Consider the following 26,691-nt stretch of genomic DNA (forward strand, 5'->3'; position numbering starts at 1 on the left):
AGAAATACTCAGTGGAAAATATTTGGGTTCACATGAAGCATACATTTTGTGGCAGAGTTATGCATAACTCACTCTAGGCATGGCAATACCATATGCTCATCACTCTCTTGGTATGCCAGGCAGTTATTCATGAGAAGTACATCGTAGCTTATACTTGCTTTGTATCACACCTTCTGGCAATTCTTTGCACTTGTACAAATCCAGCTAGTTTAGGTATTAGAACTAACTACATCCATATGACTAGTGTTTCCAGGTTTAAAATGGACTGTTTCGTTTTCTCTGGATTATAAGTTTTAGAGTACATTAGCAATGTAGATTGGGGAGAGTGCACTACAAACAGTCATGTTTTCCTGGGAATAAATATTGGATAGTAATAACAAGTGAAAGAGTAGAATACGTGAAACCGCATTAGGGAAAAAAATAGTCTGGTTTGGGAATGAAGGAGAACAAAAACTACTTTTGCAGACTGTACTTATGAGTGATGAGGCCATCATGAATCTGCAGTCAGATGCAGACAGGGTGATACTCTTGGTTTGTCATCTAAATGGCAATATTCACTATCTTGATAAGCAATTAAAGCCATTTATGTCAGGAGAATCTTCTTAGTTGAACATCTTCCACAAGTCAAAGAATCTTTCCAGAAAATGAGAAGGAGCTGTCTGTTTATCTATAATAGGGCAATTTTTTACTACCACTACTTCCTGTAACCTCTCCGGTATGGTTCAGAAAGTAGTCATGACATTTTACATAATGAAGGGAAATGGGGATTAGCATTAGGACACATGTATCAACATTTTCTCTAGCTGGGCTTTAAGTGCATATTTTAAAATGTATACATGCCATATCTAAGAGCAGCACATTCTCCCAGTGTATATAAATTGTAAACATACACAAGTATACAACCTAATATTTTCTAAAAGAGTTTTGAAAATGTTGGTCCTGAAATATCCTCCTTGAAGGAGAGAGTTGCTTTCACAAGTTACTTCAGAAGCCCATAGGATAGAACTTCTCAAAGTAAAACTTCAAATGTCTAAAAAAGAATATATAAGAGCGATGTACAAAACAATCATAAAGTGAGAAGTAAAACAAATGCGCATGATGTTATCTGTCTTGCTGTAATGGCGGTTCTGACAGTAGAGGAGAGAATACAGTGAGAAATAAATTTCTTCTTCAGAACTTGGGTGAAACTGCCAATTTCAGTTCTGTTTCCCACTTTCATATCAATGCCTAAGCAGAGAATTTAAACCAAATTAAAACTTCTGGAGTTTCAAAACCAGCAAAAGAACCCTTATCTTGAAGAGTAAAAAGCAGTCACAAGTTACACACTACACTGTGAGATCAGGTCTAGGAAAACATGTGCTTTCAATAAGTGGCTGGAAGGTTAGTGCCACCAAAGGAACTTTGGGTTCTTTGACCATAAGGCAGTTCACTTGGCACCTGGCCTTATGTCTGCAGATAAGTCTTGCCTGTTTCCAAGGGGGAAGCAAATCCCAGCCCAGAAACTGAAAGGGCTCACTGAGAGAGCTTTAAACTAGGTATGAAGGGAGATGGGAAGAAAATGATGCCCATCACAGTGGAGCTACTAGTTCAGAAATTTCAGCTGGATTTCATGGGGGAAGAAGGTGGAGGTCAGGAGATGGTGGGGCTCTGATGGTAAGCCACTGAACTGTCCTGTAGGAATTTCTGGAAACTCCTCAGAAGAGGTAATGTTGGTGACACCCTGTCCAAGACCTTCTCATGTACCTCTAGGAAGTAACGGGAAAACTTCAGAATTCTTTCAGAGGTTTGAGAGAGGGCCCCTCTAGAAAGCTAGTGTGTCAGAAAGTCCATCTGAAGTGCCTTTACACTAATGCATGCATCATGGGAAATAAGCAGGGAGAATTGGAACCCATGATGTACTTGGAAAATTATGATCTGGTTGCTATCACAGAAAAGTGGTTGGATGAATCCCATGATTGGAATACTCTGATTGTACAGGCTCTTAAGAAGGGATAGACAGTGTAAGGAGGAAGGGGGAGTTGCCCTCTGTGTTAGGAAGTGGATAGATATAGAAGAGCTGTGTCTGAGAGACAGCCATAACCAGGTTGAGAGCTTATGGGTGAAAATCAGGGATCAATAAGGGGTGTCTAGCAATAGATGTCTGCTACTGGCCATCTGATCAGGGGGAGCCTGTTGATGATTCCTTCTTGCTTCAACTGCAGGAAGTGTAGTGCTAATAGGTTCTTCTCCTGATGGGGGATTTCAACCACCCATATAGCTGGGTGGGATAGCGGCATGACAGGTGGCAGATAATCCAGAAGATTCCTGGAGTCTGTTGAGGATTGCTTCCTGGTTCAGGTATTAGATGGATCAACCTGAGGTGAACATTACTGGACCTGATGCTTACAATTGCAGATAAGGGAATTGCAGAGGTTAAGAATGGAAGCATCCTGGGCTGTAGTGATCATGCCCTTGTGGAATTTATAATCTGGAAGAATGCAGGCCTGGCAAAAATTAGAGTCAGGACCCTGAATTCAGGAAAGCAAAACTGTGGCTGCTAAAGGAACTGTTGGATGGGATCCCCTAGGAAAATGTCCTTGAGGGCATAGGCACAGAACAGGGCTGGCAGCTCTTTAAGGGCACCCTTCTGAGAGCACAGCGACTCTCCATTCCTCAGCAGTAGAAGTCAAGCAGAGGAGGCGGGTGACCAACATGGCTGTGCAAGGACCTGCATGGTTGAGGGAATCAGGCTTGTTTAGGTTGGAGAAGAGAAAGCTCCTGGGAGACCTCATTATGGCCTTCCAATAATTGAAGGGAGCATATAAACAGGAGGGTAAACAACTGTTTATGTGGGTGGATAGTGATAGGATAAGGGGGAATGGTTTTAAGCTGAGACAGGGAAGATTCAGGTTAGATATTAAGAGAAATTTTTTCATTCAGAAGGTGGTGAAGCACTAGAAAAGTTTACCCAAGAAGGCTGTGGATGCTCTGTCCCTGAATGCATTCAGGACCAGGCTGGATATGTCTCTGGTTAGCCTACTCCAGTGGTTGGCTACCCTGCCTGTGGCAGGAGGGTTGAAGCTGAATGATCATTATAGTCCCCTCTCAGGTGCACATCACCTTGCTGAACTTCATAAGATTCTTGTCAGCCCATCTCTCCAGCTTGTCAAAATCCCTTTAAATGGCTACATGGCATTCTGATGAGTCAGCTGCTCCCCCCAATTCATGTAACCTGTAAATTTACCAAGAAGGCACCATATCCTATCGCAAAGAACATTAATGAAGATGTTAAACAGGTTTGGAACCAGTATTGGCCCCTGGGGTATTCCTCATGTTGTTGCCCTTCAGCCAAACTTTGCAGCACTGTCCACCTTTAATTTATACCCTTCAGACAGTTTTCATTCTACCTCACTGTCTGCTCATCCAGAGTACAGCTTCTCTGTGAGGATCAAATGGGGACAAGGCCTTACTGAAGTCCAAGAGAAAAATATTCACTGCTCCCTCCTTAACAGCAGTCATTCCATTACAGAAGCTTTGTCATGCATGGCTTCCCTCTGGTGAATCCTTGTTGGTTATTTCTCTTGATTTTCTCCTGTTTTGTGCATCTGGAAATACTTTCTAGGATGTGCCATTCTGTCTCCTTCCCATGGACTGAAATCAGGCTAACTACCTGTAGTCCTACCCTGGGTCCTTCTCACCCATCTTAAGATGAGATTGATTGTCTAAAGCTTGTAGACTCCAATTTGAAGTTATAACACCACACATAATTCTTTCATCTAAAGTTAAGGCATTTATAATGAAACATGTATTAAAATGTGAGGTGTTTCTCAAGTATTAATGTTGAAACACTCCTTTTCCAAAAAGTAAATTGAGATGAATAGAAGTTGTAAGGGATACCGAAACCAAATGATCAATCTGATGGCTTATACTGATTTGTCTGATTGTAATTTTATGAGTTAAAACACTTCACTTTCACAAAACAACAGTTCTCCATCACAGTCCAGAAAGCCAACCATATCCAGGGCTGCATCTAAAGAACCATGGCCAGCAGGTCGAGAGAAGTGATCCTGCCCTCTACTATGCACTGGAGAGGCCTCACCTGGAGTACTGCAACCAGGTGTGGAGTCCACCATACTGGAGAAACACAGACCTGTTGGAGTGCATCCACAGGAGGAACACAAAAATGATCTAAGAAATGGAATGCCTCTCCTACATGGAAAGGTTGAAAGAGCTGGAGCTGTGCAGCCTGGAGAAGAAAGGGATGTAGGGAGACTTGACAGTGAACTTTCAGTATCTACAGGGAAGCTACTGGAAAGAAGGGGACAGTCTCTTTAGCAGGGTTTGTGGTGACAAAACAAGGCAAATGGCTTCAAGCTTAAAGAGGGTAGATTCAGGCTGAATATAAGGAAAAAGTTTTTTTTCATTGAGCGTGGTTAGGCTCTGGAACAGGCTGCCCAGAGATGTGGTTGATATCCCATCCCTGGAGACTTCCAAGGAGAGGCTGGATCAGGCCTTGGGCAACCTGATCTAGCTGTGATGTCCCTGTTCATTGCAAGGGAGTTGGACAAAGTGGCCTTAAAATGGCCCTTCCAACTCTGAGGATTCTATAATTCTGTGATTCTGTAATTCATCATCTCTGTGATCATACCACTCCATATGGCCTCTCATTTTCACTTTCAATGTATTTGACAATGAGTTTGAGCACATTCACTCCCCATCTATCCATCAATCAATTTCCTTCTTCTCTTATGAATTAACTGAAAAGTAGGGTCCTAAAAGTAAATAAGCAAGTAGATCAGTCAGACAGTTAGTTTCTCTTGAGTTACTGAAAAATAAATAGAAAAGAAGAGAAGAGAAGAGAAGAGAAGAGAAGAGAAGAGAAGAGAAGAGAAGAGAAGAGAAGAGAAGAGAAGAGAAGAGAAGAGAAGAGAAGAGAAGAGAAGAGAAGAGAAGAGAAGAGAAGAGAAGAGAAGAGAAGAGAAGAGAAGAGAAGAGAAGAGAAGAGAAGAGAAAAGAAAAGAAAAGAAAAGAAAAGAAAAGAAAAGAAAAGAAAAGAAAAGAAAAGAAAAGAAAAGAAAAGAAAAGAAAAGAAAAGAAAAGAAAAGAATTGTTAAAAAATGACTATTTAGGGAGAGATTTTACTGAATACCCTTTGTAAATCAGATTAAGAAAGAAGCATGTGCCAAAGAGAAAAAAAAAAGAGAGAGAGAGAAAAAAAAGAAGTGCCAGAAAAGCTTGTGGAGTGGACAAAATGAGAAACATGAGAATGGCAAAGAGTAGATAAATATGAACAGAATTGGGCCTTGTGTATTAAGAGAACTGAACTTAACATTGCAGCATGTCACAGATTGCAAAGCAATGTAGCAGCACCTGTCTGCTAATTTAAGGAATTACCACTGTAAAATTTTATTTTCTTCATCTAATTCATAATAGTAAAAATCAGAGATAGTGATATGTTGTGGTGTTCAGGAGTAAAATGGCATTTACTGGCAAGAGAAGACATCTGAACCAAGGAAGGGAGGGGAGGGGAGGGGAGGGGAGGGGAGGGGAGGGGAGGGGAGGGGAGGGGAGGGGAGGGGAGGGGAGGGGAGGGGAGGGGAGGGGAGGGGAGGGGAGGGGAGGGGAGGGGAGGGGAGGGGAGGGGAGGGGAGGGGAGGGGAGGGGAGGGGAGGGAGAAAGGAAGGAAGGAAGGAAGGAAGGAAGGAAGGAAGGAAGGAAGGAAGGAAGGAAGGAAGGAAGGAAGGAAGGAAGGAAGGAAGGAAGGAAGGAAGGAAGGAAGGAAGGAAGGAAGGAAGGAAGGAAGGAAGGAAGGAAGGAAGGAAGGAAGGAAGGAAGGAAGGAAGGAAGGAAGGAAGGAAGGAAGGAAGGAAGGAAGGAAGGAAGGAAGGAAGGAAGGAAGGAAGGAAGGAAGGAAGGAAGGAAGGAAGGAAGGAAGGAAGGAAGGAAGGAAGGAAGGAAGGAAGGAAGGAAGGAAGGAAGGAAGGAAGGAAGGAAGGAAGGAAGGAAGGAAGGAAGGAAGGAAGGAAGGAAGGAAGGAAGGAAGGAAGGAAGGAAGGAAGGAAGGAAGGAAGGAAGGAAGGAAGGAAGGAAGGAAGGAAGGAAGGAAGGAAGGAAGGAAGGAAGGAAGGAAGGAAGGAAGGAAGGAAGGAAGGAAGGAAGGAAGGAAGGAAGGAAGGAAGGAAGGAAGGAAGGAAGGAAGGAAGGAAGGAAGGAAGGAAGGAAGGAAGGAAGGAAGGAAGGAAGGAAGGAAGGAAGGAAGGAAGGAAGGAAGGAAGGAAGGAAGGAAGGAAGGAAGGAAGGAAGGAAGGAAGGAAGGAAGGAAGGAAGGAAGGAAGGAAGGAAGGAAGGAAGGAAGGAAGGAAGGAAGGAAGGAAGGAAATTAAAAATTGTGTAACAATGGGATCATGTAAAGATGGTCAATGTTCATGGTCAGTGACTACATAGTAACTGGGGATGCAGAATGGCCCAGTTTCTACCATCAGCCTTGTCAGCTTCATAGCAAATAGAGCCTATATTTGTATAGTTCTCTGTCTTCAAATGACTTATGCAGCATCTTCTCACACTGAATTAAACAGTACCCTAGAAAACTAATCCTTATTTATGATAAGATCCTTCTCACCTCTGTTCATAAAATATGTACTCATTTAAATGTCCCTCTACTCCCTGTCAGAGTATATACGAGAGTTAACACAAATGAAAATCTGTTCCTAAATGAGCAGAGATGAAGTGACGAGGTAATGTATTGAAATCGTTTCCTCAGCAGTACAGAGCATATGCACATGTATATCCTCCTCCTTGGATGTCTATTTCTACACATAGGTGAACATTAATTTGCATGCAGTTCTTCAAAGGGCTTCCTGCACACTTAACATAAAGATTGTAATTAATTGTTGTAGAAGCCTACTAACACTATTTGTCCTCATACACCAACGCAAATAAGGACAATAGTGGAAAGTCATAGAATCATAGAATTACCCAGGCTGGAAAAGACCGCAAAGATCATCAAGCCCAACCACAGCCTAACCATAGTACCCTAATTCTAACAACCCTCTCCTAAATCATGTCTCTGAACACCACGTCCAGACGGCTCTTAAATACATCCAGGGACAGTGACTCGACCACCTCCCTGGGGAGCCTATTCCAGTGTTTAACAACCCTTTCTGTAAAGAAGTGTTTCCTAACGTCCAACCTAAACTTACTTTGGTGCAACTTGAGGCCATTTCCCCTCATCCTGTCACTTGTCACTAGTGAGAAGAGATTTGCCCTGCTCTCACTGTAAGCAGCTTTCAGATACTGGAAGAGAGTGATAAGGTCTCCCCTCAGCCTCCTTTTCCCCAGACTAAGTAGCCCCAGCTTCCTTAGCCTCTCCTCATAGGGCTGATTTTCCAAACCCTTCAGAAGCCTCGCTGCCCTTCTCCTGACCTGCTCCAGTACCTCCATGTCCTTTTTGTACTGAGGTGCCCAAAACTGAACACAGTACTTGAGTTGAGGCCTCACCAATGGCAAGTACAGGGGCAGGATGACTTCCCTAGTCCTGCTCACCTCACCATTCTTGATACAAGCCAGGATGCCATTGGCCTTCTTGACCACCTGGGCACACTGCTGGCTCATATTCAGCCGACTGTCCATTAGCACACCAATGTCCCTTTCCACCAGGCAGCTTTCCAGCCACACCTCCCCAAGCCTGTAGGGTTGCCTGGAGTTGTTGTGACCAAAATGCAGGACCCAACACTTTGTGCTATTGAAACTCCTGCTGTTAGCTTTGGCCCATCGATCCAGTCTGTCCAGGTTCCTCTGTAGTGCCTTTCTTCCCTCAGGCAGATCAACACTCCCTCCCAACTTGGTTTTGCCTGCAAACTTAATGAGGGTGCATTCAATCCCCTCATCAAGATCATCAATGAAGATGTCAAACAGAAGCAGCCATAGCATTGAGCCCTTTGGGACACTGCTCACGAGTCAATGTCATAAAGTCCAGAACACCTGGTAATGTAGAGTCAAAAACATGCTGCTGGCCCACATTTACACAGGATAACTGGGGACAAAAGAGAAATACTGAAAACAATTATCTCTGTTCATGTCAGCCTTTGTGAGTAGAGATGTTACTATGCAGTATACGCTTCTACAGTCTTACTTCTGTCAGTGCATCTATGCAAGTGCTTTTGCAGATTATTTGGCTATCATGGGAAGAAAATGACCTGTAAAGCTGTTATGAGTAGCTAAGAGTTTTGCATTCATTATGGCAGTTTGGGACATAAAGAAAAATGGAAAGAAGGAAGTTTAGTTAAGTTGATACAAACTGCTTTATTTTCCAGATCACAGCAAAGACTCTATAATCTTCTAAATTAGAGGGAAACAACTCTATCAAGATAAATACTCACAGAATCCAGGATTTGCAAGATCAGTTGGAAAACATCTCCCAACTGCAAAACAACAACAACAACAACAACAAAAGATATGCTTTTATAATCACAGAGACAAATAATACAAGATATCTGTGCTATTAGACCTCCCTTCAGTGTTGTCAAGAATACATATGTGAAGAGAAATATTGCATGTAGAGGTCCCCATTACCTGTAAACACTTGAGCTTTTAATGCAATAATATTCCCAAGGACTGTGATAATGACTGAGAGCAGACAGTAGACACAGGACTTTGTTCATTATACTAGCACAGATCAGTGCTTATCAGGGGGACCACAGCCCTGTTAAGTAACTTCTGGAGATGGACATTCCCAAGATCAACACTTTCAGATTCTGTGTTTGTTCATGATCTTATTTATTTGTGCTCCTCTACTGTTTTTCAAAGGGGATGAATTCCCAGGTAAAGCCGACTCCTTTTGTATTTCATGTTATTCGTGTATGGAATTCATGTATGAAAACTATTTGAATTTTTGGTCCTATACACAAAGGAAGCACTCAGCTTACCCAGAATAGCTCCCCCTTCAGCTGATGCTGTTGAATTGTACTGACAGTATGCTATGGTAAGCAAAGTCATTCTCAGAGAGCTCCATGATATCAATCAAAGGTCCCACAGTTTTTGGTTCAGAAACACAAGCACTTCAGCAAGCCAGGGGAAGACAAGGAACAAGCAATTGTGCCAGGCAATTAACTATTTTGATACCAAATGAAAAAAAAAAAAAAAAAAAGTAATTGGGACATTGAGTGTCCTTTTCCCAGTTACAATAGTCAAAAATCAAATTAATCTTTTGCTTTTAAAGTTTATTGAGCTTCATACTTTAATCGTATAATTGCAGCTGCTACCCTGTGCTCAACATCACTTACAGAGGACAGAGAAGCACAAACAATTTTCAAGAGTTAAATAGATTTATGTTGTTATTTTTATTTTAGTAGCTCTCATGAACACCATTGCAGCTGAAAGTCTGTCAGCATTGCCATTTAAAAAAATAAAAAAATAAAATAAAATAAAATAAAATAAAATAAAATAAAATAAAATAAAATAAAATAAAATAAAATAAAATAATAAAAGGTTTTCAGCAGTTTATACCTCAACTGTAAAAATTCACTCCATCCTGCAACTGGTCAAACAAATTCTCAGGTGAGGAGTAAATTGGGATTTTTGGGGTGTTTCTGGTTATTTTTGTTCTTATTTATTTCATGCATTTAAGAGGAGTTTGGGTTTGAAAGTTAAGTAGATACAACTCTATAAATAAAGACATAAGCAATTTAATCTGCATAAAAGGGATTTCATTTCCAAAGGAATTTTTGCAGACAAACCGTAATAAACCACAGCACCCATACCTTGGCATTTCAAAAGCAAAATAAAACAGGCTAATATTTCAATTTTAAACAGTTTTCTACTGGCATCAGACTTTAACAAACACATTTCCACATCAAGGTACATGACTGAACAACATGGTAATTACTTCCTCATAAAGTATGGTTAGTTAACTTTTTCAGGTCTTGAATCAAAGTAATGTTTTAGGTCAGCTTCCAGCTTTTCCTCATCTTATCTTCTGTTTTGCTCTGTAACAGTCCCATCAAGTACAGAAGAGACAAGTGTCTAGTTAAATAGGCAATTATGCCCAGAGTTTTCAAAAGGATAAACCTATTGGATATTATTTGTATTTACAAGATGTCATGCATGCAACAGTTGCAGGCAGATCTCCCAGCTCTCTGTAGTCACTCTGATTACTTTTGATAGAAATTTAACTTTTTCCATTGAATGTGCTTTTCAAAATGTATAGGCAGAGTGACAGAAAAAAGCAACATGACCCTAGGAGCCATCTGTTTTGTTCAGACAAGTGTGGGATCCAGAAAACAGTGCTACAAGCCTGAGGTCTGAAATGATGCTTATAAAAACACTCAGGCAAGAAAGAAAAGCACAGTATGAAAACAAGTGGCAGAAACCCGTAAAGGGTAGCAGGGTGGTTAAGTGGATAGGAAGTCTCCTGCTTAGTCATCACTATCCTTACAACATCAACAAAAAGAATAAATACATGCAAGAAGGTAAACAGTCATAGAAAACTGCTCCATACTTCTACATATCTTCTTGGGACCAGAAGTTGCCTTCTTGTGAGATATGGATAAGTTTTTCTGTGACACTGAGGCTGAACACCATGAGTAGATGTGTATACAGGTGTATGAACAACCTACCATTAGAAGGTGACTACAGCAGGCCTTCTGATCGGGAGACTTCTTCAAGGTGATTAATCTCATGAAACAGGTAAGAGTGCCAACTACCTAAGCACAAACACTTAGATTTGCAAGCAGTACAAGGGGATATTAGCAAACAGCATTTAAGAAAGACCAGTGAATTCCTTACACAAAGAGGATGGATATGCAATGCTTGCTGTTTCAACCATAGCATGGAGAACTAAAAAATAAATCCCCAAATAACAGCCCTGTGTCCCGATAGTCATGTAGTTAATTAAATACCACTAGATTTTGCAAATTATGTTACCTTTATATGCATAAACATGCATGCTTACACAGGCACATAACATCACTTGTCCTGTATGCATGTAGTGTCTGCCTGAAATGCAGTATTTCAAACAAATGTACTTTACTATCAACCAAATAAAGTTTTATCATTGAAACTGGCATCCAAATATAATGCTCAACAAACAAGAAGGATATTTCAAAATGCCCTGAAAAAACAGTCTCTCTTTCTTTTTTCACTTGAAGCACCTTCATTCCCCTATAAGATTTTTATATTTATCAGGATAAAAGTTTCAAAAATTTCTTCAGTTTCTACACATCACATATGGGGGGATGTTTAATGCAGTCAGAGGAATGGAAGAAAGTAGTCCTTGAGCTGGTGGGGAGTTTCTAGTGGTGAAGAAAGGTTTGCTGGTGATAGTTAATCCTGCTTTATGCCTTCAGTGTAAGAACATTCTTAGTAGCACTGAACTAATATACTTCCATAATTTTGCACTTAATTCACTCCACACCTAGTGCAGCTTTGATTCTTTAGCAACACTGCTACATATTTTATCTCATGAACTAAGACACAGATTTTATTGAGTTTGTGATTTGTTTTTACATTGTAGTGAACTACAAATCAGGATAATATAACACAGTTTCTAAAATTCCAGTTTAAGATAGTCACACAGTTATGTTTAAAATCTCCAGGAACTTAGCTTGGATTTATCTCAAGTCTTAGATACTGTCGTCCAATCTGATCATACACGCAGACAGTAGATATCAGAAAATATGTCCTTGTGTAAACATAATATAGCTGAACCTGTTTGTCAGGATGGAAAGGTGTATGAAAGGACACTGCGCTTGGTGCCCCAAAGGGAAAATATGATGTACTATCCAAGGTAGAGTATTAATCATAGCTGATATTACTGGACAATAAAGTAGAATAATCCCTGTGAACAATCTCTCTTCAAGGATAAAAAGAGAAAATAAGGAACTGGCAGTATTATATGAAATAACATAAGGTGGAAGTGTCTCAGAATTCTCATTTGGAAAACAGCTTAATAATTACTACATGGTTTATTGTGGCCAGGGTAATTTTTTCTCCTGTGGCATCAGTGTCATTTTCTTTCTTGCGCCACAGACAGCTGGGCTCCCTTTAAAGTTGGCAAACCTGTAGTAAGTGAAAACACTTGTCCATTTAAACTTGCAGAGTTCACAATGTTAGACAATTTCTTCCACAGAAGAGAAAATGTTAGCACAATTTCAAAATCCCCAGGAACTAGATGTGCAGACAGTGATATTGTTACCCACTCCTACAAGACACTTCAGTTGTTAGATGTCTGATATGTACCAGTATCATGTGATGAAACACAAATTACATGATGAGACACAGGCAAGTTCTGTTTTAAAGAGACATTCTCTTCACAATGATTGTGCTGAACAAACCTGTGGCCACAGTATAACTTTAGGGCAACAACACTGGGAATAAATGCAATGGGGGAGTTCACTCAAGTTCTGACTTGTGCAGTGTGAAGAGCGCGTTAAACCTCCTTCAACCTTTCAGAGAAGCTAAGCTCCTTCAATTATATACTATACACAGTAAGCATGACACTTTATCTAAAAGCAGACAACTGTATGTTCAAACAGATCTGAGATGCTTTCTGACACAGTGGATGTGTATAAAGTCCTAACTGAAACCAGCAAAGAAAAAGAAATGGAAGAAATTCATTAAATTACATCTAAAAACATATTGAAAACAGCTTATTTCTGAAAGCCAAAATTAACCACTCTGCAACCATTTGCCATTTCAATGGAAAGATTACCAGGTTCTTAAGGTGGAAACCCCAGGCTTTCAACTCACCTGGGACAGAAATGTGGCTGCAATTCACAGAAGCCAAAAAAAATGGTCTTATTCATCATCCTGACAAGAGGGATCCAGGTTAGACCACAGCTTTTCAAATTCTTTATGTCTAATGTATGGTTTCAAGCTCAAGATGTAATACATTGTTTCTTTCTCTGGGAAGTTGCCAGGCTGAATCACTCAGCTGCTAGGTGAGGAGGAAGGCTAGGATATGGTTTTGATTCTAACTGCCTGGTGTCATGCTGTGGATTTGCAGCCATTCTTTTACTGATGCTGATCATTAAAGGAGCACTGGGTAGCACTGGGCTTTCACTGTCCCTTCTTCTTTCTCCATCATCATTTTCTCAGACTTCTCCGTCTTCACCCTGACTCTCACTTTTTCATTCCAGTTTCTCCAGCAAGGCTCCCCACACACCAGCAGGACACATTACTACACAAATAGAAGAAGATCCCAGATAAATGCACAAGGAAATAGCTTTTGCCTTGGTCCCGGCTGTTCTTCACAAATAGCTACAGTTTGTAGGGTCCAAGTAGGACCATAGTACAGGCTGATATGTACTCTGCCCCATCACACTGTGCAAGAGTCATCAGAATGCAGTTGACCTAACTATTACCCTCATTTCCCTCCTTAGTCAGAAACACACAAAAATTGCACATGTAAAGGATGTGCTCAGAGCAAATGCCTGCCGTAAGTGGGCAGGTTCTTTACCAAAGCTCAGTAAAATCAGAAGGAGCAACAGATCATCTTTAAGAAAAGGATGCTGCTTCCTCTTCCACTGGTCAGCACAGTCTATGCAGAGGATGTACTAAATCATGTGTCTGCAGTAATGGGTGGGATCTAAGCCACATGAATAGGAATCATCTCCTCTCACATCCATTTCCTGACAGAAAAGCTTCCTCTCTATCTGTCCTGTATCATGCTCCAAATTTCATGTCCTTTTTCTGTATTCCAAAAGGTGGAAAAGCTACTGCGAGTGCTCTATCACATGCTATGAGTGAACAGCATGATGTTAGCTGTCCCCTTTCAAGCATTCTATTAATATAATTTATTTTAAAATATTTGTTTAAATTTTTCATGTAAAGTACAAAATTAATGTGGCAGACAGTGAGAGAGAAATATTTTATAAATAGATTTACAAAAAAAAATTTAAAAAAAAAATTGAAGGAAGGAAGGAAGGAAGGAAGGAAGGAAGGAAGGAAGGAAGGAAGGAAGGAAGGAAGGAAGGAAGGAAGGAAGGAAGGAAGGAAGGAAGGAAGGAAGGAAGAGAAAGAAAAAGAGAAAAAGAAAAAGAAAAAGAAAAAGAAAAAGAAAAAGAAAAAGAAAAAGAAAAAGAAAAAGAAAAAGAAAAAGAAAAAGAAAAAGAAAAAGAAAAAGAAAAAGAAAAAGAAAAAGAAAAAGAAAAAGAAAAAGAAAAAGAAAAAGAAAAAGAAAAAGAAAAAGAGCTTTGTGTTGCTGACTAACGGGGGAGTGTTTTAAGAATGCTTCCCTAACACTGTCTTTGCTGTGTGATCCAGAGAATAAGGTAGTAGGACTTAATTTTAGTGTCACCAAAAAACACAGCGTGCAGCACATGAAATGTTAACGCAATACATAAATGTACACTTCAAAAAACAAGTTAATGTAAACAAATAAGTATTGAGTCGGTGAAATACTCCACAGTTTGCAAGTTCTATTGGGCATAAAAATAATGGATTACTTTACCCATTCAAACAATGATTTGTTTCTCTTCACTCATTTCCTTTCTTCTAGCCCCTGGACTACTCCAAACTGAGAGGAAACAAACACTCATTAAGCCAAAAATAGTACTAAAATGATTCATGCAAAGAACACTGAGCTTTCTACAGATATGAAAGAGTTTGATCCCACTAACATCAGAGGAGCTACACACTTTCCACCAACTGAAGATTAGTTTCATTTGACAAGTACTAGCAATTAGTGATGAGCCATTCCAGAAGAGTTAAGAATTCCTTTATGCCTTTTCAAAGTTTAAAGTATGGGGGGGTTATTTTGTTTGACATTCAACATTCTCCAATTTGAATTATTTTTCCACAATATTCTCTGCACCTGGATTTGAATGACTGAAATATCACCAGGAAAAAAGCATGAGGTAACTCATACATTTCTGCTTGTCCCAAATTTTTACATATGAACTGTATTTTTTGCAAGATTTCAGCAAACTCCAAAAGCTCATGTTCTCCCATGGTGAAATGACGGGGGGGGGACAGTATTTTCCTGCCTAATAGAGCCGCCACTATGATGTTAAATATATTAAGTAGTACAAATTTACAGATACTGAGGTAATATGGTCACTTAAACATCTGTGCTATAAGAGAGAGGTTTAAATACACTACAAAATTATTTTGTACTGTGATAAATAAAGCAAATATTTCAGCAGCACAGTTAGAGTCAGGGAATTACACAAACAGTACTTGTAAGTTTGAAAGTAAAATTTGTGTCGTTTATAGTTACAAAGTTAATTAAAAATTTTTTCTGTGTAAGAAAAAATACTACCAGAATGTATAGGGTTTTTTGTGGTTTTTTTTTTTTTATGTTTTTTATTTTTTGGTCATTCAAATTGAATAGCAAAAACATTTTAGAAGTAGCTGGGTCCGGTCATCTAGACTTCTCTACCACAGAATGTCATGTCCCCTTCCCAAGCAAAAATTTAGAGATTTCCTGGAGCTAAATCCTGTGGTTGGTGGTCAGGTGCACAAATTGCATGAGCTTGGTCTAGCTCTCCCCTATGCTTGGCTCTGTGTTTTTAAGGCACCACTGAGGTTTTCTGTATAAACATTTTCATCTCACAGCAGTTAAAGTAGGCTACTATCACCAGATTTATATTTTTTAGTGTCATGTTGATAGTAGGTGTTTCATGGTATGGAGCCTTTGCCTATGGGCAGATGGAGGCACTTAGGAGTCTGGAGTCAGTACTCCAGATGGATTTGCAGTGACACAGCAGAGGTGAACCATTCCCTCCCTTTCCCTGCTAGCCACCTTTCTTTTGATCCAGCCAAGGAGACAGCTGGCCTTCCAGTCTACAAGAACACTCTTCTCAATTGTCCTGAACCAAGTGCAAGGCCTTGTTGAGTCTCACTAGGTTTTCACGGTCCTATTTTCAAACTTCTACTGGTCCCTCTGGATGGCATTCCTTCTTTCTGTCATATCAGCTGCACCATTCAGCTTGATGCTGCCTGCAACATGCTGACATTGCGCTCAACTAGGTCACTGAGAAAGATACTAAGGAGCTCTGCTCACTAGATGGACTCTGGAGGGACACAATGTTTATGTGACCTCCACCCAGACAAAGAGTCATTGACTATAACCCTCTGGATGTGACCATCCAACCAATTCCTTATTGGGGTGGTGCTTACAAATGACTCCTTTGCTGTATTATAATTTCTGTTGTTAAAATATTTTTAATGGGTTTTCTCATGGAAAGAATTGGCTTCTATGAGCACCTTTCATACACGATTGAAAGCCCCAGTCCATGAGTTCACAGACCAGAAACTTGCCAGGGAAAAGTCCTGCTCTGGTTGCTTGCAGCAGATGGAAAGGAAACCCCGAGGCTGTTTGTCACTCCATTGCAAAACAGTTATTGCCTTTGTTGCTACACCCCATTCTAAGTGAACTGCATGAACTGAGCACCAAAACCCAGCTGGAAAAGTGGGTGTTGTCTGAGCTTTCTCTGAGGTGGGAGATGACTGTAACTCTCTTATGTAAATGGAGAATCAGAAGCTGGGGCTGAAGGCAGCCATAGAGTTTGAGTGCACTGCAAGTAGGATAAATTCACCAAGAGAAAGACAAAAGACTGCCTTTGATTTGGACTGGCAGGAACCAGATGCAGACAGCCTCAGAGATGGATGTGAGGATTTATTGGATGTGCCTGGAGACTCATGGTGGGGCCAGAAAGGCATTACGAGAGCCTGGACAGCCAAAGCCAGTGCCTTGGTGTCTAGTGACTATGAACATTGCTGTTGAGTGCAAGACAGAAGCTGTTGAAACGAAGTGGAGAGTGGTATCATGGTAGCTCCAGATGTACATGTTGGAGCCAGATTTTTGCCAGTACAAGTACCAAAGGCCAGGATGGCTCATTGCAATGACCCTGAGATGTATTGTGATCACATGACCCTCACTGCTTATTTACAGGTGTACAGCCTCCCCAGCCAACTTGTGTCTGACCTCCAGGTGAGCATTTATGTGAGGCCAGGAGTGAGGAACAACACTGGGCTTGGTATTTGTGTAGTGCTCTTGAGTTACTTACAGAAGTTCTCAGTGTCCTTTCCTAGAGACATCAGAGTTTCTTCAGCAGCCATTTGGATATCATGGGATGATATGAGCAGTTGCCTAGAGCAACACACTTTTCACCTCTGTACAACTGAAGAATCCTAAAAAACAAGAAGAATATTTGGAAAAGGTCTGTTGTCACCCTGGCAGTACTTACTACAGAGGCACAAATCACAGCAGTGTGCTGGGGCCTGGCCTATGCTTACTGAGCTCTGTTCAATACTATTCAGCCTTCTCAAGGGGAAGAAGACACTTCTGAATCTTATGACAGTGCAACTGAAACTCCAAAATTGCCACAGGTTCTGTGGCAGCTCCAAACTCGCATCTCTTTACCGTTTCATCATAGTATCGTAGTCTCGTGCGGGTTGGAAGGGACCTTAGAGATCATCGAGTCCAACCCCCGGGATTCGAGCCTCTGTGTAGCAGAGCGGCACTTCTACCACTTGCGCCACAGGGGGGATTCGAACTCCAGGCCCCGGTGTTGCAAGGCAGCATTCCTACCACTGCGCCACCGGGGCACACTAACCCGGGACATGGGTCTGCATGTTCTCCCACCCCATCAGTCACAGATTGAGGCTGAACCAACCCATAAACTATTGAAAACCCCTGAACTGATCTGTTAGCCCAGAATGCTATCATACCAATTCCAATAGCCAATCCCTCTAACCCAGGATGCAAGCAATCAGTTTGAACAAAAGACAGTAAGAATGGAGTTTTACTGTTAGTTATACTTTGAGCTATCATATAGTTTGTAAATTACTTAAGTTTCTACTTTCTGAGTAGAAGTTGCAACACTTTACATGAATGGAACAACAACATAGAGAAGTATCTTGTTACTGAACTAGTGGGATTAGCAAGCCCTTTATCATTGGAAAATATTTCCCAAAATCAAGAATCTCTAAGTGCTGACAGGTAGTATACGAATCACTGCATTCATTCAAGCAAGTCCCATTCAAAAGAACTTCTGTGCAAAGGAGTCCTTATTTGTATATTCGACAAGGTTCAGACTGTGCCTTATAGGATGTTCTCCAGCAATCTATTTACTAGAGTTTTAAATGAATCAAGAAACAGTAGTCCTACACCACATTTCACAGGCCAGAAAACCACATGCTTGTTAATGTTTTCTTGATTCACAGCCTAAAATGCTCTCTTCAAGGTAATTTTTCACTCTGGCATACTTTCCCTGACTTGCAGCACTACTAAAAAGCTGCACTCAAACCTCAGATAAACAGGTGAAAATCTGATGGCAGAAGAGGCATAGTCAGCCTCACATTTATAACATTTGGGCTGTGAAGACACTTCTACAACTATAATGCACTGAAGATAATCTGTGGATTGCTGGGATGACATGTCAACATGGTCTAGACTTTTTGTTCAGCACTGGAAAAAAACCTTTAAAGTGAGGAGGGGAAAAATGGCACAAGCTTTAACACCAGTAGTTGAAAATTAGAGCATTCAGCAAACAGGTGGGGATGCTTAGCCCAGTTGAAACCCTGAAATAAGCTGAACCCAGGCCTGAAGAGCTGTATATACAAATTTTATTTGTAATTCCTAACTATAAATGTTGCATAGAAAGTTACAAATAAAAGAATAGTAACAAAATGGGGCATGGTCTAGAGATCAATGAGAGAAATCTGAAAGGAAACCAAATAATATTGCTGTGTGCCCCGGTGGCGCAGTGGTTAAGGATGCCGCCTTGCAACACTGGGGCCCGGAGTTCGAATCCCCCCTGTGGCGCAAGTGGTAGAAGTGCCGCTCTGCTACACAGGAGGCTCGAATCCCGGGGTCTGAACCTGCACGAGACTATGATACTATGATATGATGATATATATCTCCCACAAGTATTGAACATTTGTTGATGTACTTATTAGAACCCTGAAATTGTTAGCTAGTTCTCTATCTCACCACAGTGTAGAGAATAAATAAACAAATAGTGGGCATATGCAATATATATTTAGATAGTGCATTAGACTTTAAAATCTCCATCTAACTGAATGCATTAGCCTGTATTTTCTGTTTATGTCTCTGGGATGCCATGGAAACACACCATTGAATCCTAATGGGTCTCTCCTGGCAATAAATAAAAAAAGTCTTCATCTATTCATGTTTCAATTTTCTTTTTTTTTTTTTTTCTTTTTTTTTTTTTTTCATGTAATTTATAATTTCAGAAAGAAAACAGACTTACTCCCACCCAGTCTGGCTACAAAGTATCTTGAAGATAAATGCAAAATGCACCTTCTAGTGGCCTCTATGGCTTTCCATACAGCTGCTGCTGCCATCAGTAAACAGTAGTGAATGATGTCTATTTGTGTTGAACCTCCTTATAAGGAAAAATGTTGCCTATATAATTAAGCCATGTGGTGATGTGCTTTTAGTAATTTGCAGCCTAACATAGGAAGCACTTAATATACTTGTTGAAATTGAAAGTTGAAACATAAAAGAACAGACATGAAATCTGTTCTTTTCTGTGCTGCAGCCAGTTCTTATATACAGACAGTAACAATGTTCATTGCCTTTAAACTGCCCCTTCAAAGCAATGACATACTATCACTTCTCATACTCCAGAGCTTATTAGAGCAGGCGAAAGCAATCATCCTCATCAGGCTAAAGCACAGGGGCAAGGTAAAACTAAGCACCCGGTGATAGAAATACTGTGTATCACACAGCATTGGTTTGCAATCCGGCACCTGCTGTCCCTGACTGAAGTGAATAAAGTCATTGAGAGGGGATGTTGTCCAGTAACATGAGTAATAGAAAGACTGATAATTATCTATGTGGAGAAGTGGGCAGATTTAATTAGACTACTCAAATCTGAAGAGTCAACTGAATCCAAAGGCAGTAACTTCAGCTGTAGAGAGCAGACATATGGTCGCTTTCAAGCTTTCAGGTCAGACTGAAATTCAACAGGGACCTTAATAACTAATTTAAAAATGCAGTGACAGGTGCTTGACTCTTCTTCTGTCAAGCACTTTCCGGGCAAGAACCTAGCAGTGCCAGGTACACAGGTTTTGTGCAATGCATGCTATGGTTACTGTTGTTACATGTCTGAAGAGCATGGTGGCTCCCCTGAGCCTTTCCAGCAGAGGCAGGAGATCAGCCCTGAGAAGATGGAAGCAGGAGAAAAAGGAAGTTTACAAAATACCCTAAGGGGGCATCTGAATCTCTGGGATAAGAGTAAAATCTGGACATTTTGTAGTAGCCTTGAGCCTCCAAAATATGTAAGGGCAGGTCATGCTGTGAAAGACAGAACTGTTTTTCTTTTGTTGTCTCAAAGCTTGCTTCATGAGGCCTTTCTGATGATAAGACTGGCGACTGCTAACTATCTAGGAGGGTGAATGGTGGGTGTTGTTGTGCCACAGTACCTCTGCTTATGATTGCAAAGATAAGCAGAAGCAGAATGAGCATTCTTTCTCAGGGGTGCTGCTCGAAGGAGCGGACCACTGTGGAAGGCGATAACGCTTGTGTCCGGCAACAGAGACCCCCTCTTCCTTCCTTGCTGGCTCATCTGTGGCCAGGAATGTCACAAAAGCTGGTTGTAAATCATCTTTTGAGAAGTGTTTGCCTGTTTGTTCGGAAGTTCGGTACTTCCCCAAGAAAATGCTGAGCTGTAAGAAAAAGGAGAAATTCCCACCGAAATGGGGGATAAAAGGCCCTCGCTAAACTGGGGACTTTGGAGACAAACTCCCAAAGACACCTTTGACGGAGAATTCCCTGAGGGGAAAACTTTGTCGGAAGAACCCCCGGGACCGGCTTGCTGCGGAGCTCCCTGGCTGTCTCCCATCCCCCGCGGTGATCAGACGAGTTCCTGAGATCATCGGACCTATTGTGTACCTCGCTGGACCCACGGTGGTGACTATATCTCTTTTGCTCTCTGCAAAGACTCCTTGCTTATATTTCCTACTTTCCCTATCGCCTACCTTCCCTTCCCCATCTCCCTAAAAACGGCTAGGACTTTAATAAACTGGTTGGACCAACATTTGAACCGTTGCTTCTTAATCTCACGCCGGGTATATACACAAAAGAACCTTGCCTCCCTCCTGTAAATTGGAGCGAGACACATGCACTACAGCAGATTACCTGAGAAGTGCAAATAACATTAGTAAGAATCTAATTCATACCATGATAAATTACTATACAGGGGACCAGGTGGTGTAGAAGCAGTCTTGGAAATAGCAGGTGCAGCATACGAATCTTAAAAAGCTTCTTTCTTACCCTATACTCAAAATCAGTACATACATCCAAAAGAAGACTCACTGATTCCTTTCTACACTTTCTTTTATTTTCTTCTGCTTCCAGAGAAAGCAGTTCATTAATAGTCAGACTATTATTTTTTCTATCTGATTAGTAGGCTAGAATATATTATTCAACCTTAATACACTTACTGGTTTTCTGTTTCTATCTGAAAATAAATAAATAGATAAATAAATAAAGTTATCAGAACCTACACAAAGCATAATGGAGCAGCCTGACTGTCACAATGCACTGCAGAGTGAGATGTTAACCAAGCAACTAGCAAAGACAAGGAAATTAAGTAGATAGACAGGTTTAATTCAGTCTGTTGCTGTAGGATTTTCAAAGTCTGTAACTTGCACTTCTCTTCTGGACATTAGGTTGCACTAGAAAACAATAGACTATGAAGAATCTAGCATAAATTCCTGTTGCATCTTTTCTTTCTCATGTGTCATGAATTGCTGGGGCACAGTATCCTTCACTGCTCATGGCCATGAAAGAAAAGGAGCATATGCTCATAAATGTATAAAGTTGTTAATGCAAGAAAATCTGTGGAATTGTGCTTGTGTCAGAGACTGATAGAAAGGTCACAGTAATGTAGTAATGAAACATGATCTACATCCTAAAAAGCTACAAATTCCATTTTTTTCCTTGAAGACAACCCAGTTAAGCAGGGCTTTCCACACTGTAATGCTCTAGGAGATACAAAAATAAACAAGGAATTAAAAATAAAACATTGCACAAGCTAATTAAAGCATGGTACTTGGCTACTTGCACCTCCTGTTTTTCTACCCTTGTTAGATTAAAATCTCACAGTAGTGATATGCCTGAGTGGTGGGGTCAAGAGACTGCTGTTTAAGGCATTTGTTTTCAACTGGTAGAGATTAAGTACAGATTTCTAGCATCATAGGAATTGCTCAGAAATCACTCGGGCATGTGTTGAAGTCTGCTTTGCTCAGAGCCTATATCACACTAAATTACATGAACGTCTATATGACACAGATACCAGTATTATGCTCTTTCAAGTGTGTTTTAAATGTATAGTTATTCAGACATTATAGAAGTGGTGAATATCAACACAGTGAAGTTAAAATAACAGAAGATTCCAGGCATTTAGGACTGGAGCTATTGGCAGATGTACAAATCTGTTGACTTAATCTCACCTTCATGGGCACAAGGATCCAAACAGTAACTTCATCATCTGAGGCCAACAGAAATTGAAATATTCATATCTATGACTGTTTCAGGAGAGAAGTGAGGGAAAAGAGAAAGTAAAAGGGAGGGGATACATGATGCTGTTGCACTGTTTAGGTTTTTAGTTCAAATCTGCATGCATCTCCAATGTGTTGTAGAGAATGCCATATTTTGCCCACATAATTTTTATGAATATGACCAAGCCAAGCTTTTAAATACTTTCACATAGGGGCAGCAATTGTAATTCTAATTCTTGCCAAAATACAGTGTGTCACATGACAAAATGGTGTGTTTGGATAGTTCTGGTGACAAATGCTGCAGAAGAATAACATCAGCTATTTACGTTTACTGGCATATGTCAATTTTCATTAATAGGCTTCTGGTTACTCCCCAGCACTTACTTAAGTACAAATACTTAAATACTTAAATACTGAAAATCTGAACTGAAATCTGATTTTTACATATGATTTCTAGTGATATAGCATATAAATTCTGGGCTATTTAAAGTGTAATCTTTGATTCAATTTCATGACTTCTGCGTTTCCTGAAGACAACAGAATTACAGAATTACTCTCATCTTTCTGTGGGGCATTATGTCTTCTAACTCAGCATCTTCTGAAAAACAGACAAAACTTCTTCCCTGCTATCTGCATACATTAGTGAGTGTTACATCAGACATGTGTCTTTTGTAATCCCAATGGGTGTTCTTACAATTCACTGAAATATTCCCCTGATCTTCCTTGCTCTCAGCCATGCCTTCTAAGACCTAGGTATATGGCTTCCAAAAATTTTACAAAACAACCCATTTGTTTTATGTAAATATCAAATAATTGCATCATTCACACATCCAGATCAACTTTTGTCCCTGTTCACTGGCTTCTCTAGTGCTTCAGGTTCAGTCAGTTCTCCTTTCCGTACCACACCAAACATATACACAGCCCACACGTTAATCTGAATGGTTTTTTATGACAGTAAAATATTTTAGATGAATGGTTCGCTCATTAACTGGATATTTTTCTCACTTCTTTGAAAAAATAAAAATAAAAAAAAAAAAAGCCATTTTTCTGATGCAGTGTGCTTAACATCTCTGACACAGAGGTGTATATCGATCACCCAACATCACAAGGAGCTTCTGAAGCTTATAGTTTCAGAATATATTCTTTTCTGAACCCTCTGGTCCTTTCTGATGACTCATATCTGTGAAGTAAAGCTAATCCAACAATGGCCAAAGACAGGATATTTATTCATCTTCCTATTTAGTCATCAATTGCACCTGCTACATTTTCCTGTATCTTGAGGACTTCATGCTTTAGTTCTTGAATCAAAGAGCTTTTTTCATCTGCGTTGTTTATATCTTTGAAACATGTCATAGAATCATAGAAAACTGGGTTGGAAATGACCTTTAAGATCATCTCTTTCCAGACTGCTCAAAACTCCATCCAGCCTGGCCTTGAATGCCTTCAGGGAGGGGGAATCCACAGCTTCTCTGGGCAACCTGTTCCAGTGTCTCACCACCCTCACAGTGAAGAATTTCTTCCTGATTTCTAGTCTAAATCCACTCTCTTCCAGTTAAAACCATTCCCCTTGTCCTGTCACTACATACCCCCCCCAGAGCCTCAATTCTCTAGGCTGAAGACCTCCATCTCTCTCAAAGCCTCCTCACAGGGGAGTGTGCTCCAGCCCTCTGATCACTTTCATGTCCCTCCTTTGTACCCCTTCCAACAGCTTGATGTCCCAGAATTTGATACAGTACTCCAGGTGAGAGCATGAAGGCAGAACAGAGGGGCAGAATCATCTCCCTCTACCTACTGGTCACACTCCTCTTGATGCAGCCTAGGATACACATGGCCTTCTGGGCTACCAGCTTAAATTGATGGCTCATGTTGACTCTTTCATTAGCTGGAAATCAGTCTCCTCAGGGCTTCTCTCAAAACATTCTCTGCCCAACCTGTTTTTGTGCTTGGGATTCACATAGCCCAGGTATAGGAGCTCGCAATTGACCTTGTTGACCTGTATAAGGTTGACATAAGCCCATCTCACAAGTCTGTCCATTCCTATTCCTGATAGCATCCCTTCCATCTAGTGTGGCAGATGAGCACCACTCAGCTTGGTGTCATCTACAAGCTTCCTGAGGATGCAGTTGATCCCACTGTCTATGTCACCTACAAAGATGTTTAACTCCAGCCCTATCTCCAATCCCTGAAGAGTACCACTCATCACAAGGCTCCACTTGGACACTGAGCTGTAGACCTCAACTCTCTGAGTGCAACCAACCAAACAATTCCTTACCCAGTGAGTGGTCCATCCATCAAATCCATTTTCTTCCAGTGAATATGTGTATACAAATGTATACTCCAAATTATATATGTAAATTCACACAAACAAATAACTTAAAGCTATGGTCCCATCCTTCTATTACACAAATTGTCTATTTTCAAGCTGCTAATTTCTGAATATATTCATATTTGTTCTTTTAAAAACTCTTCTGAAAAATTGATGTCAAACTGACTGGTCTAATATCCTGGTATGGCTTTAGATCCTGTTTGAAAGTAGTTGGGGTATTTGCCTCTGGAGACTTGTCTTACCTTCCAAGGTTTGTTTTTCTGCTGTCTTTCCCTGTGCGCATTTTGTACCTGATGCAAGGCCATTTAAAGGGTTCAAGACCCTTCAAGAAACCATCAACTTAGCAATCACACTGTCTATATACTTTTCAATGACTACTGTTACAAATAACACCAAAGACATGTAGAATCAAAAGAGACTAGAGAAAATGATGCTTCCATTTTCCTTACTTTATGTACTTGAAAGTACTTCTTTCTTCAGCTAGTTTATGATTTTCATTATTCTTAGCTTGCTTCACCTATTGGGTTTTTTTGTGTGTGTTTTCTGTTTGATTTTTTGTTTTTATATATCACTCAGCTGCAGAAAGTGTAGATTAAAATTACAGTTAAAAGCATATAATGTTTCTGGAGGATATCGGAACAAATATAGTAGCAGAAGAGTTTTAAACTGATTTTTACCAGGCTAGATATGAAATTATTGTCAATTCTTCAAGTGGAGATGCAACAGGTAACAGCAGTCTCTACTGTCAAAGAAGAATGGTGTTAAGTCCTACACAAGGCAGATTTTGAAGGTTACTTGTAGATCTTTGCAAAGCAGATGATAAAAGATGTCACAGCTTGCCTTCCTCTAGGGTGTTATAGTTTGGACACACTGCACCCTACCTTGCAGTATAATCAGTTTTCCCTTCCTATTTTTCTGACTCATTTGAGTCATTTACCCCACTGTCTGATTTGAACTGCAAAACTGAGGGAGCACACTCCCTATGCAACTTGGTAGGATAGAGCAGACACACTATCCTGAGGGGTGGTATTACAGAGTTCTCACAAACTCCAGAGAACAAGAAGAGTGAATAACGTGCAGAGATGACTATCACGGACACCAGACAACCCACCACATCACAGAAAAATTCATGGTGTTTCTTCCCATGAGATGTGGCCTCTGTGGGAGGACTGGAGCTGGAATCACTCTCCTTAGGCGGGAGGAGAGTGAGTCTAGTACAGTCATTCATTCACTTCATTCAATTCCACACCACTGATTTTCACAAGAAGACTGTCTTCTCCTTTTAAAGACTTCAGCACTCACCACAGAAAAGGCCAGCAAGACTGAGGCAGAGTTTCACTCTCAAATATCATTAGAAGTGTTGAACGCAAGACATGGACAAAATTTAATAGTGAAAGTGCAAGGTGATTAGTAGTAATAATTTCTGCTGGTAGCATTGAAATACAGAAATAATAGAAATACCTATATTATGAATTTAGCATGACTTCATGGCATACTACTATTGTCTGACTGTGAAAGAAAGTAAATATGATCCTGCTTGTATTAGTCTGTATATTTCCAGTAGAGGCAGAAAGTATTACAATTCAAAGGTTTCACCTTTGAAGTTTACACCTTCAAGGTTGTGTTTACTTTTTATGAGGTTTTACAATGCTGCAACAAAACAACCATTGTTATGGCTCTTTGATTTGAGTCTTGGAATAACAATATTGTGAATCTCCATACACCTCACAGAAATCAGACTTTTGTGCAAACTAAAAAATGTTCAAGTTTAGAACTCAAAAATATTTGAATGAGATTTACACAAATATACAAACAACAGCAACAAGTATTAAGTTTGAGATGCATGGGAAAAAAAGTCATAAAAGCAATTTCTTTAGGAATGTTTAGAGCAGCTAAATAATGACCACTAGAAGAGA

Source organism: Coturnix japonica, chromosome Z (genome assembly GCF_054131305.1).
Source record: "Coturnix japonica strain WE chromosome Z, WE-NBRP24, whole genome shotgun sequence".
NCBI lineage: Eukaryota > Metazoa > Chordata > Aves > Galliformes > Phasianidae > Coturnix > Coturnix japonica.